Raw genomic sequence first — 9944 nt, 5'->3', positions numbered from 1 at the left:
AAATCTACACCTAGACATATAATAATCAAGATCCCAAAAATCCAACAGAAGAACAAAATACTACAAGCAATAAGAGAAAAGAAACAAATCACATGCAAAGGAAAGCCCATTAGAATCACAGCAGGTTTTTCAACACAAACCCTCAGGTCAAGGAGAGCCTGGAGTGAGGTATTTCAAGTCCTAAAAGAAAACAACCTACAACCAAGACTGATATATCCTGCAAAACTCTCTTTCAGAATAGATGGAGCAATAAGATACTTCCATGACAAAGAACACTTGAGAAACTTCATGAATACTAAACCACCACTACAAAGAATGTTAAACAATATCCTAGAGAAAGACAACGAAGATCACAACACCAGGAGGCCCAACAAGCAAATCAAATAGCCAAAGCAAGAAGCTAAAAGGAGAGGCCAAAAGTAAAAAGAGTCAACAAAAGGAAAATAACATGACAATAATAAGTCAGTACATATCAGTTGTAACTATAATTGTCAACGGCCTCAATTCACCAATCAAGATAAATAGATTGGCAGAATGGATTAAGAAGCAAAATCCAACAATATATTGTATACAAGAAACACACCTAGTGCCAAAAGAAACCCATAGACTGAAAGTGAAAGGATGGAAAACAATTCTCCATGTGACAGGAGCCCAGAAAAAAGCAGGGGTAGCAATCTTATTGGCAGACAGAGCAAACTTCAAACCAAAACTGATTAAGAGAAACAAAGAAGGCCACTACATCCTTGAAAAGAGAACAATCCAAGAGGAAGAAATGACAATCATACACATGTATGCAACAAATATAAATGCCCCCAACTATATAAAACAAATATTAAGTAACATGAAAAACCAAATAACCACTAATACAATTGTAGTGGGGGATCTGAATACCCCACTATCACAAATAGACAGACCATCTAGGCAAAAAATCAACAATTAAATACTACAACTGAACCAAGCTTTTCAATGTATGGACTTATTAGATGTCTATAGAGTGTTCCACCGCACAAAATCAGAATATACATTCTTTTCAGTTGTACATGAGTCATTCTCCAAGATAGATCACATACTAGCTCACAAAATAGGTTTGAATAAATGCAAAAGAATTGAAGTTATTTCCTGTATATTATCAAATCAAAGTGCAATAAAGCTGGAGATCAATAGCAAAAGAAACCATAGGAACTTTAAAAACACATGGAAATTGAACAACACTCTCCTGAACAATTAATGGATCACAGAGGAAATTAAAGAAGAAATCAGACAGTTTTTACAAATAAATGACAATGCCAATACAACATACAGGAATATATGGGACACAATGAAAGCAGTTCTATGGGGAAAATTCATAACATTGAATGCCCACACTAGGAAAACACAGCAAGCTCAAACAAAAAACCTAACGATGACTCTTAGACTCCTAGAAAAACAAGAGCAAGAAAAACCCAAAGCTCGAACAAGACAGGAAATTATAAAGATCCAAGCAGAAATCAATGCAATGGAAACTAAGAAAATGATACAAAAAATGAATGAATCAAAGAGTTGGTTTTTTGAAAGAATAAATAAAATCAATAAACCCTTAGCAAACCTTATCAAAAAAAGGAAAGAAAAGGCTCAGATTCATGCAATCAGGAATGAAAAAGGCAAAGTCACAACAGATCCCATAGAAATCCAGAGGATCATTAATACATACTACGAGAACCTGTACTCTAATAAAACAGAAAACACAGAAGAAATGGACAGATTTTTAGATACTTATGAATTACCAAAGTTGAACGAAGAAGATAAAAACATTTTAAACACCCCAATCACAATCAGTGATATTGAAAATGTAATTAATAACTTACCAACAAAGAAAAGCACAGGTCCAGATGGATTCACTGCTGAATTTTACAAGACATTTAGAGAAGCTCTACTGCCATTAATCTTCAGACTTTTCAATGAAGTTGAAAGAGAAGCAATACTTCCAAATTCATTCCTGGAAGCAAGTATCACTTTGATTCCCAAACCAGGGAAAGATACAACTAAAAAGGAGAACTACAGACCAATCTCCTTAATGAATATAAATGCAAAAATCCTTACTAAGATACTAGCAAACAGAATACAGAGGATCATCAAGAAGATAATACATCCTGACCAAGTCAGATTTATTCCAGGGATGGAAGGGTGGTTCAACATATGAAATTCAATAAATGTAATACATTATATTAACAAAGTCAAGGAGAAAAACCATATAATCCTCTCAATAGATGCATAAAAAGCATTTGATAAAATTCAACACCCATTCATGATAAAAACCCTGCAAAAAATTGGAATAGATGGTCTATACCTCAACTTAATAAAGGCTATCTATGAAAAACCAACAGCCAACATCATATCAAATGGCCAAAACCTTAAAACATTCACTTTAAAATCAGAAACAAGACAAGGATGCCCACTATCACCACTCCTCTTTAATATACTTCTGGAAACATTAGCCACAGCAATCACACAAGAGAAAGAAATTAAAGCAATAAAAATAGGAAAGGAAGAAGTTAAACTGTCATTATTTGATGATGATATGATACTCTACAGTGAAGACCCAAAACACTCCACCAAAAGACTTCTCAACTTAATTGACAGATTCAATAGAGTAGCTGGATACAAGGTGAATACCCAAAAATCAATAGCCTTCTTATACACAAATAACACACTCACTGAGAGAGAAATAGGGAAAAAATTACTTTTACAATAGCATCCAAAAAAATGAAGTATCTAGGAATCAATCTAACAAAAGAAGCAAAAGATCTCTACACTGAAAACTATAGCACTCTGAAAAAAGAAATTGAAGAGAATATAAAAAATGCAAAGATCTCCCCTGCTCCTGGGTAGGAAGAATCAACACAGTGAAAATGGCCATACTATCAAAACTGCTATACAGATTCAATGCAATGCCAATTGAAATTCCAACACTATATTTCACAGAACTAGAAAAAAGAATCCAAAAATTCATTTGGAACCATAAGAGACCTAGAATAGCAAAAGCCATCCTAGGCAACAGACACATGGCACCGGGTATAACAATTCCCAATGTGAAACTATACTACAAAGCCACTGTGAGAAAAAAACCAAAAAAACAAAAAACATGGTACTGGCAAAGAAACAGGCCTGAGGATCAGTGGAACAGACTGCAAGATGCAAAAACAAATCCAGATGTACTCAGCTACCTCATCTTTAACAAAGGAGCTGACCATCCTCAGTGGAGGAAAGATAGCCTATTTAATAAATGGTGTTGGAAAAACTGGATTTCAACCTGCCACAGATTAAAACTGGACCCTTATCTTTCACCATGCACTAAATTAAAATCCAAGTGGATTAAAGATCTACATATTAAAACAGAAACATCAAACTTGCTGAAGGTAAGTTAGACAGAACTTTGGAAGACATTGGCATAGGAAAAGACTTTATGAACAAATCCTCAGTAGCATGGGAACTAGCAGAAAGAATCAACAACTGGGATCTCTCTTATTAAAAAGCTTCTGCACTGCAAAAGAAACCATCAACAGAACTAAGAGACATCCTACAATGTGGGAAAAACTTTTTACCAGCTGCTCCTCAGACAAAGGACTATTATCTAAAATATATAAAGAACTCAAAACAACCAGCACCCCCAAATATAAAGACCCCATTCTAAAATGGGCGTCTGAAATGAATAGATATTTCTCAGACAAAGAAGTAAAAGCAGCAAGTAAATATATGAAAAAACACTCCACATCACTGGTCATTCTAGAGATGCAGATGAAAACAACACTAAGATTGCATCTCACCCCACAAAGAATGGCTGCTATCAAGAAATTACACAATAACAAATGTTGGTGGGGTTGTGGGGAGAGAGGAACCCTTCTCCATTGTTGGTGGGATTGCAGACTGGTGCAACCACTATGGAAATCAATATGGAGATACCTCAAAGATCTTGGACTGGAGGTTCCATTTGACCCAGCCATCCCTCTGCTGGGTATCTTTCCAAAAGAACTAAAAGAATCATATCACAGTGATGTATGTGCACCCATGTTTATAGCGGCACAGTTTGTAATAGCTAAAACTTGGAAACAGCCCATTTGCCCATCCGTTGGAAACTGGATAAAGAAGATGTGGTTTTTCTATAAAATGGAATATTACTCAGCCATAAAGAACAAGAAAATAGATTCATTCATGGGAAAATGGATACATATTGAAGATATACTCCTAAGTGAAATAAATAAGTCACACACGTGTAAATACCATATAGTTTCTCTGGTGTGAATAAAGTGCAATAATACATAAGATACTAATAAGATTACTGACATGGTGAAATGGGAAGAAAGGGGCTAAAGGTGGAGGGAAGGTGGGATGGATAGAGGAAGGGTAATAAGGGAAAAGAAAAAAATGTGAGATAAAGAAAAGATGGAAATAAAGTGCTTGTAGATGGAGAGAGGTGGTAAGAAAGGGTGGGGACTAAGGGAAAAAATGAGAACCAAGACCTGGCATGTAAAGGTACAAGATCCCAACAATGAATGTAACTGTACTGTCTACCTAGAAAGTACCGATAAATTCAATTTAAAATTAAAAAAAAAGAGTAACTGTGGCTAAGTCAGTCTTGATGTATGCATAAACCCCTTCCCATTACCATGGCTGCTCTGTTCATGATCCCATTGGACAATGATAAAAATGGCTGAGGAAAAAGGCTGTTTGCTAGCCACAGAATGGGTTATTCTCTCCATTTGATTATTAAAGTCCTGTTCTGCTGATGTGAACTTTAGGTGAGCATTTACATGGGACACACATATTTTCAAATATTTGCCTATAAAGACATATCTGTCTACATCTCTTCCCCAAATGTCTTTGTCATCAGTTTTCCTGTCCATGTTCCTTCCAAGTCCTTGACCATCCAGCAGACCATTGGCTACAGTCCATGAATTGGTATATAGTCACACATCTTGTCATTTTTTCTTCCAATCAAAATGTATGATCAGGTGCACTGTCCAAAGTTCTCCTCATTGTGAAGATTTCCCTTCACCACTGTCCTTCAGGGATGTCCTGGAAAGAGGCTACAGTGCTTTCAGATGGTGCCTGCATAACATACAGAACCATCTGTAAACCTGGTCCTAGTCTTCTCTTCCTCTGTTAATTGTGCATGGGGCAGACCCTATGAGGCTGTAGACAGGTATACACTGGGAGACAGAAGGGAAGACAGTATGGCAGGAGGAACCATGTACATATGGGCCACTTTTTCACATGACTTACTTGTACTTTCAGGACCTACTCAGGCATAACACCCATACCACTTCTGTTGCTGTGCATGCACAGCACCAAGTTTATGATGGGCAGCTCAGGTTGCACAGTAATCTGATGTCCCATGGTCAAATATTTAGTCACCAGCAAGGCCCAGAAGCAGGCTGAAAGCTATTTTTCAAGAGATGAGTAGTCTTCAGATGATAGCAGAGCCTTGCTCCATTATTCTAAGGGCCTCCACTGTCATTCACCTATGGAGTCCTGCCAGAGGCTCCAAACACCATCCCTTTATGCCACTTACACCTCATATATTATTAGATCTGCTGGATCAAATGGCTGAAATGGCAAAGCAGGTCTGCATAGAAGCCTAGAACATTACAGAGCCTTCTCTTGTTCTGGACCCTGTTCAAAATGAGCAACTTTCCAAGTTGTTTGGTAAATGCACCAAAGAAATATAGCCAAGTAAGAAATACATTGCTTCCAAATCCAAATATGCCCATTACACATTGTGCTTCTTTTTGTTTGTTTCTTTCTCTTTTTTTGGTTGTAGGAGAGTGTAGGAGAGGCTAACAATTTATCCTTCACTTTAGATGGGTTATCTCTGCATATTCTCACACCACTGGACTCCTAGGATTTTCACTGAGGTAGAGAGACCTTGAGTTTTAGTTTATTTCCCATCCTTTGACACACAAATGCTTCACCAACAAGCCCAGAGTGTTTTCCACTAGGTCCATTTAGCATAATATCATCAATGTGATGGACCACTGTGATATCTTGTACAAAACAAAGACAATCAAGTTATTTGTGAACTAAGTGTGACATAGGGTTGAAGAGTTGGTACACCCCTGGGTAGGATAGTAAAGGTCTATTGGTGGCCTTGCCAGCTGAAATTGCTTCTGCTACACCTTATGGGTAGGTATGGAAAAAAAGCATTTGCCAACCAAGTCAATAGCTACATAACAGGTACCAGGAGCTGGGTCAATCTGCTCAAGCAAAGAAACCACAACTGGTCTATCAGCTGCTATTGAAGTTAACCCTTGATTAAGCTTGTGGTAGTATACCATCATTCTCTAAGATCCATCTGTCTTTTGCTCAGGCCAAAGAAGAAGGGTAAATGGGGATGTGATGGGAACTACAACCCCTGCATTTTTCAAGTCCTTCTTGGTGGTACTAATATCTGCAATTCCGGACATGTGATACTGTTTTTTGTTTACTATTTTGCCAGGGAGAGACAACTGTAATGGCTTTCATTTGGCCTTTCCCACCATAATAACTCTCATACTACAGGTTAGGGAACCAATATAGAGATACTGTCAAGTACTAAGTACAATTATCCCAATTATGCATTCTGAAACTGGGGAAATAAACACAGGATGGATTCATGGGTCCAGTGCATCCACTGTGACTTGGACCTTGGCTAAAGTCCTCCTTGATCACCTTACCTCCATAGATTCCTACCATTACTAAAGAGCCGCATGACATTTTAGATTCCTGGGATCAGGGAACTACCAGTCCCAAAAATTGTCCAATCATTTCCTTTTCCCCAATGTACAGTTATCCTGGTAAAAGGCCTTTAGGTCCCTTTGAAGAAGGAGGGGAGAAAGTATAACTTCTTGGTGGTGTACCAGGGTTCTTTCTCAAGGGAACCTGGCCTCCCCTTCATTCAGAGGGGTCTCAGACTGCAAATTTACCCATGTCTGAGAATTGGTGGAGGTGTTATACTTCTCTGTTGCTATAATTTGAGGTAGATTTTTGCTCATTTTCCCTAAGATTTTTCTGCTTATAAAAATCCAGTAAAAACTTAGTGGGCTCCTAATCTGTTTCACTTGGGGAAGACCATGACTAATCAGACAGTGCATAGGTTTATACATGTCAGGTCATTCTAATAATTGCTTTGCTTCTGCTGTCCATTACAGCAACTATGCCCACTTTGCCTTTGCTGGTTGAGTGCTACTTCTTGGGCTTTGCCACTCTAGGTTCCAATTAAACTCATCACCTTTAAGTTTTCTAACTGAGCATCCAGTCCCTACCATCAGATCCAGTGCACAGAGAAAACAATGGTAGGACTCTTTGAATATGCTAGAACTTCCCACATGAATCTGTTTCTTAAGGAATTAGTGAAGGGTATATTTCTGGACCCTCCCAGTGTGGAAGGTCCTCTCAAATCCACTCTAGCATTTCCATTTCTCTGAGCCTTTGAATGCCCTCATCAATAATAAACCAAGGAATATCAGGCATCTCCAGTTCATTCACAGTGGGCCATCTTTTGATCCATACTGCAACCAACCAACCAAATAAAGCATTAGTACCTTTTATTTTTAATGCTACAGCTTTGACATTAAATTCAGAATGTCTACTTAATGGGCCCATGTCAAGAAACAGCTCAACCAAGATTTATGTTCCTTTCACTATTATCCCACACCTTTAAAATCAATCTTCATACTTACTCCTCAGACCTCTGCTTATCAGAAATTGAAAAGTCAAGACATTCTTTGGGAGTATAGGGGATCTCTTCATGAGTTACACTATGTATATCACTTTTAGAGGCCTTCTGTGATTTGAGGCTGATTATAGACCTAGATGCAAAAGTGGATGGAGAGGGTAGGTTTTGAGGAGTGTCAGCATTGACTTACGTGGTAACTGAATCAGGGACAGTTATTATCATTTCCAAAGGCAACACAAGATTAGTTTCTGCAGGTATAGGAAGAGAGCCAACACCACACACATGCCTCTGTCACTCAGGATAGGGTAGCCTCTTCCTCTGGCAAAATAATCTCATCAGAATTAAGGAATTCAAAATGTTCCTAGCCTTGTCAGTTTCCTATTAAATATCTCCATCCCAATTTTCTGGATGCTATTGTCTTATTTACTTTTCTCATTGCTGAGACAAATATCTGACACCCAAAGTTAAAAGAGGAAAGGTTTGTTTTTGGCTCAGAGGTTGTAGAGGTTTCAATGCACAGCAGAAGGGCATTGTAGAGGAAAAATAGTCCATGGCAAAGCAGGTCAAGCAGAAGGCCACAATGAGCGATCCTCTTTCTATCTCTTGTATCTTAAGCAGCCTACCCACATTTAGGGAAAATAGCCCTAACACCCAGGGTGGGTCACCCTTATTCTTACCCAGAACTATGCCAAACAAATCAGTGGACTAATTTATTGATCACATGTCCCTGATCCCAGCATCAAACATTCCACATCCAGCCACCTCCAAAAAGCCCCACCTATGAACACATGAGGCTTTGAGAGGACATCTAGACACAAACCACAACACTATTATTTTCCAATCAGTGCTTTCACTTTCACTTCAAATACTCTTTGAAGTTGAATGTTAAATTTTCACTGTAATTCAGCCAGTTGAATTATGAAGCCTTGTTTCTGGGTTTTGACAACTTCAGCCCTATCTAAAGGAGAGGAGATTCCCCTTCAGGACTCGAAAACTTTTAGATTCTTTATACATGCCTGGAGCTGAAAATCTGAATGTTTGAGTTTATTTACTTTCATTAAGTTGCTTTTACAATTAGAAGTCTTGGATTGTTTATCCATGTCTGTAGTTCATGACTTTCCTTTACTAGTTTGCCCAAAAATGCTAGGTCAATCAGCCAGCATCATCGTATTTCTTACTCTTTCAAAATGCTCATAAGTATTATATGTAGACAGTAAATTCCTTGCATCTCACAAGCATTAAATTAGAAAAATAAAATGGATTTATATTGTGTATTACTTTAAACAGTTCATACCACAGACTATCAGTACTCTTTACATTATCAAAAGGAGAGACCATAGTAACATTAAGTGACATCAAATTAGAAATCCAACTCCAGGAACAACTAAGCCAATTAGAGAAATTCATCCTTACAGTTCTGTTTTTCTAGAATCACTCCTGGTACCAAACTCTGTCTTATTCTCTTTCTCATGACTGAGACAAAATACTCAACATCCACAACTGCAAAGAACAGAGATTTATTTTGCATCATGTTTTCAGTCTATGGTTGGCTGGTTCAAGGCAGCAAGAACATGGTGGAAGAGACAGGCAGAGGAAAAGCTGCTCAACTCATGGTGGCCAGGAAGCAGAGAAAGAGAAGGAGGGATCTAGGGAGAGAGATATTCCCTTCTAGGTCACACCACCAATCACCTGCCTTTTACACAAATAGCACACTTAGCCTCTGAATTTGCCAAGGATGAATCCACCAATGATTACAGTGCCCCATGATCCAACTTCCCTCCAAAGTCTCTGCCTCTGAGCGCATGAGTTCTGGAAAACATCCTGGATCTAAACCATAAAATATGGGTCATAAGAGGAATGCCCTTAAAGTCTATATTTTCTCCCTGGACCCCTTCATTCTTTTTGTTTCCTGATGGCCATGAGATGAGAAGCTTTGCCCTATTTTACCTGTCAGCCATGCTGTTCTGCCTCACCACAAGCCCAGAAACAATGGAGCCAGCCAACTATGCACTGACATCTCTAAAACTGAGATCCAAAATAAACCTTTCTTCATTTAAATTGATTTAACCCAGGCATTTTTTTCACAGTGATGGCAAGTTGACTAATACAAAAAACTCATGCTAAGATGTGGGGTCACTGCTATGGTAACATCTAGCCATGTGGAATTGGTTTATAGGAGGAGTTTACAGAAGTCTGGAGATGCAGGCTAGAGAAGCTCTTGAATGATATAAATGTAGCTTAATGGATGATTCTG

Source organism: Fukomys damarensis, unplaced genomic scaffold, assembly GCF_012274545.1.
Source record: "Fukomys damarensis isolate Sample0158 unplaced genomic scaffold, DMR_v1.0_HiC HiC_scaffold_8, whole genome shotgun sequence".
NCBI classification, from domain to species: Eukaryota; Metazoa; Chordata; class Mammalia; order Rodentia; family Bathyergidae; genus Fukomys; species Fukomys damarensis.
Note: the sequence above shows the minus strand (reverse complement) of the source record.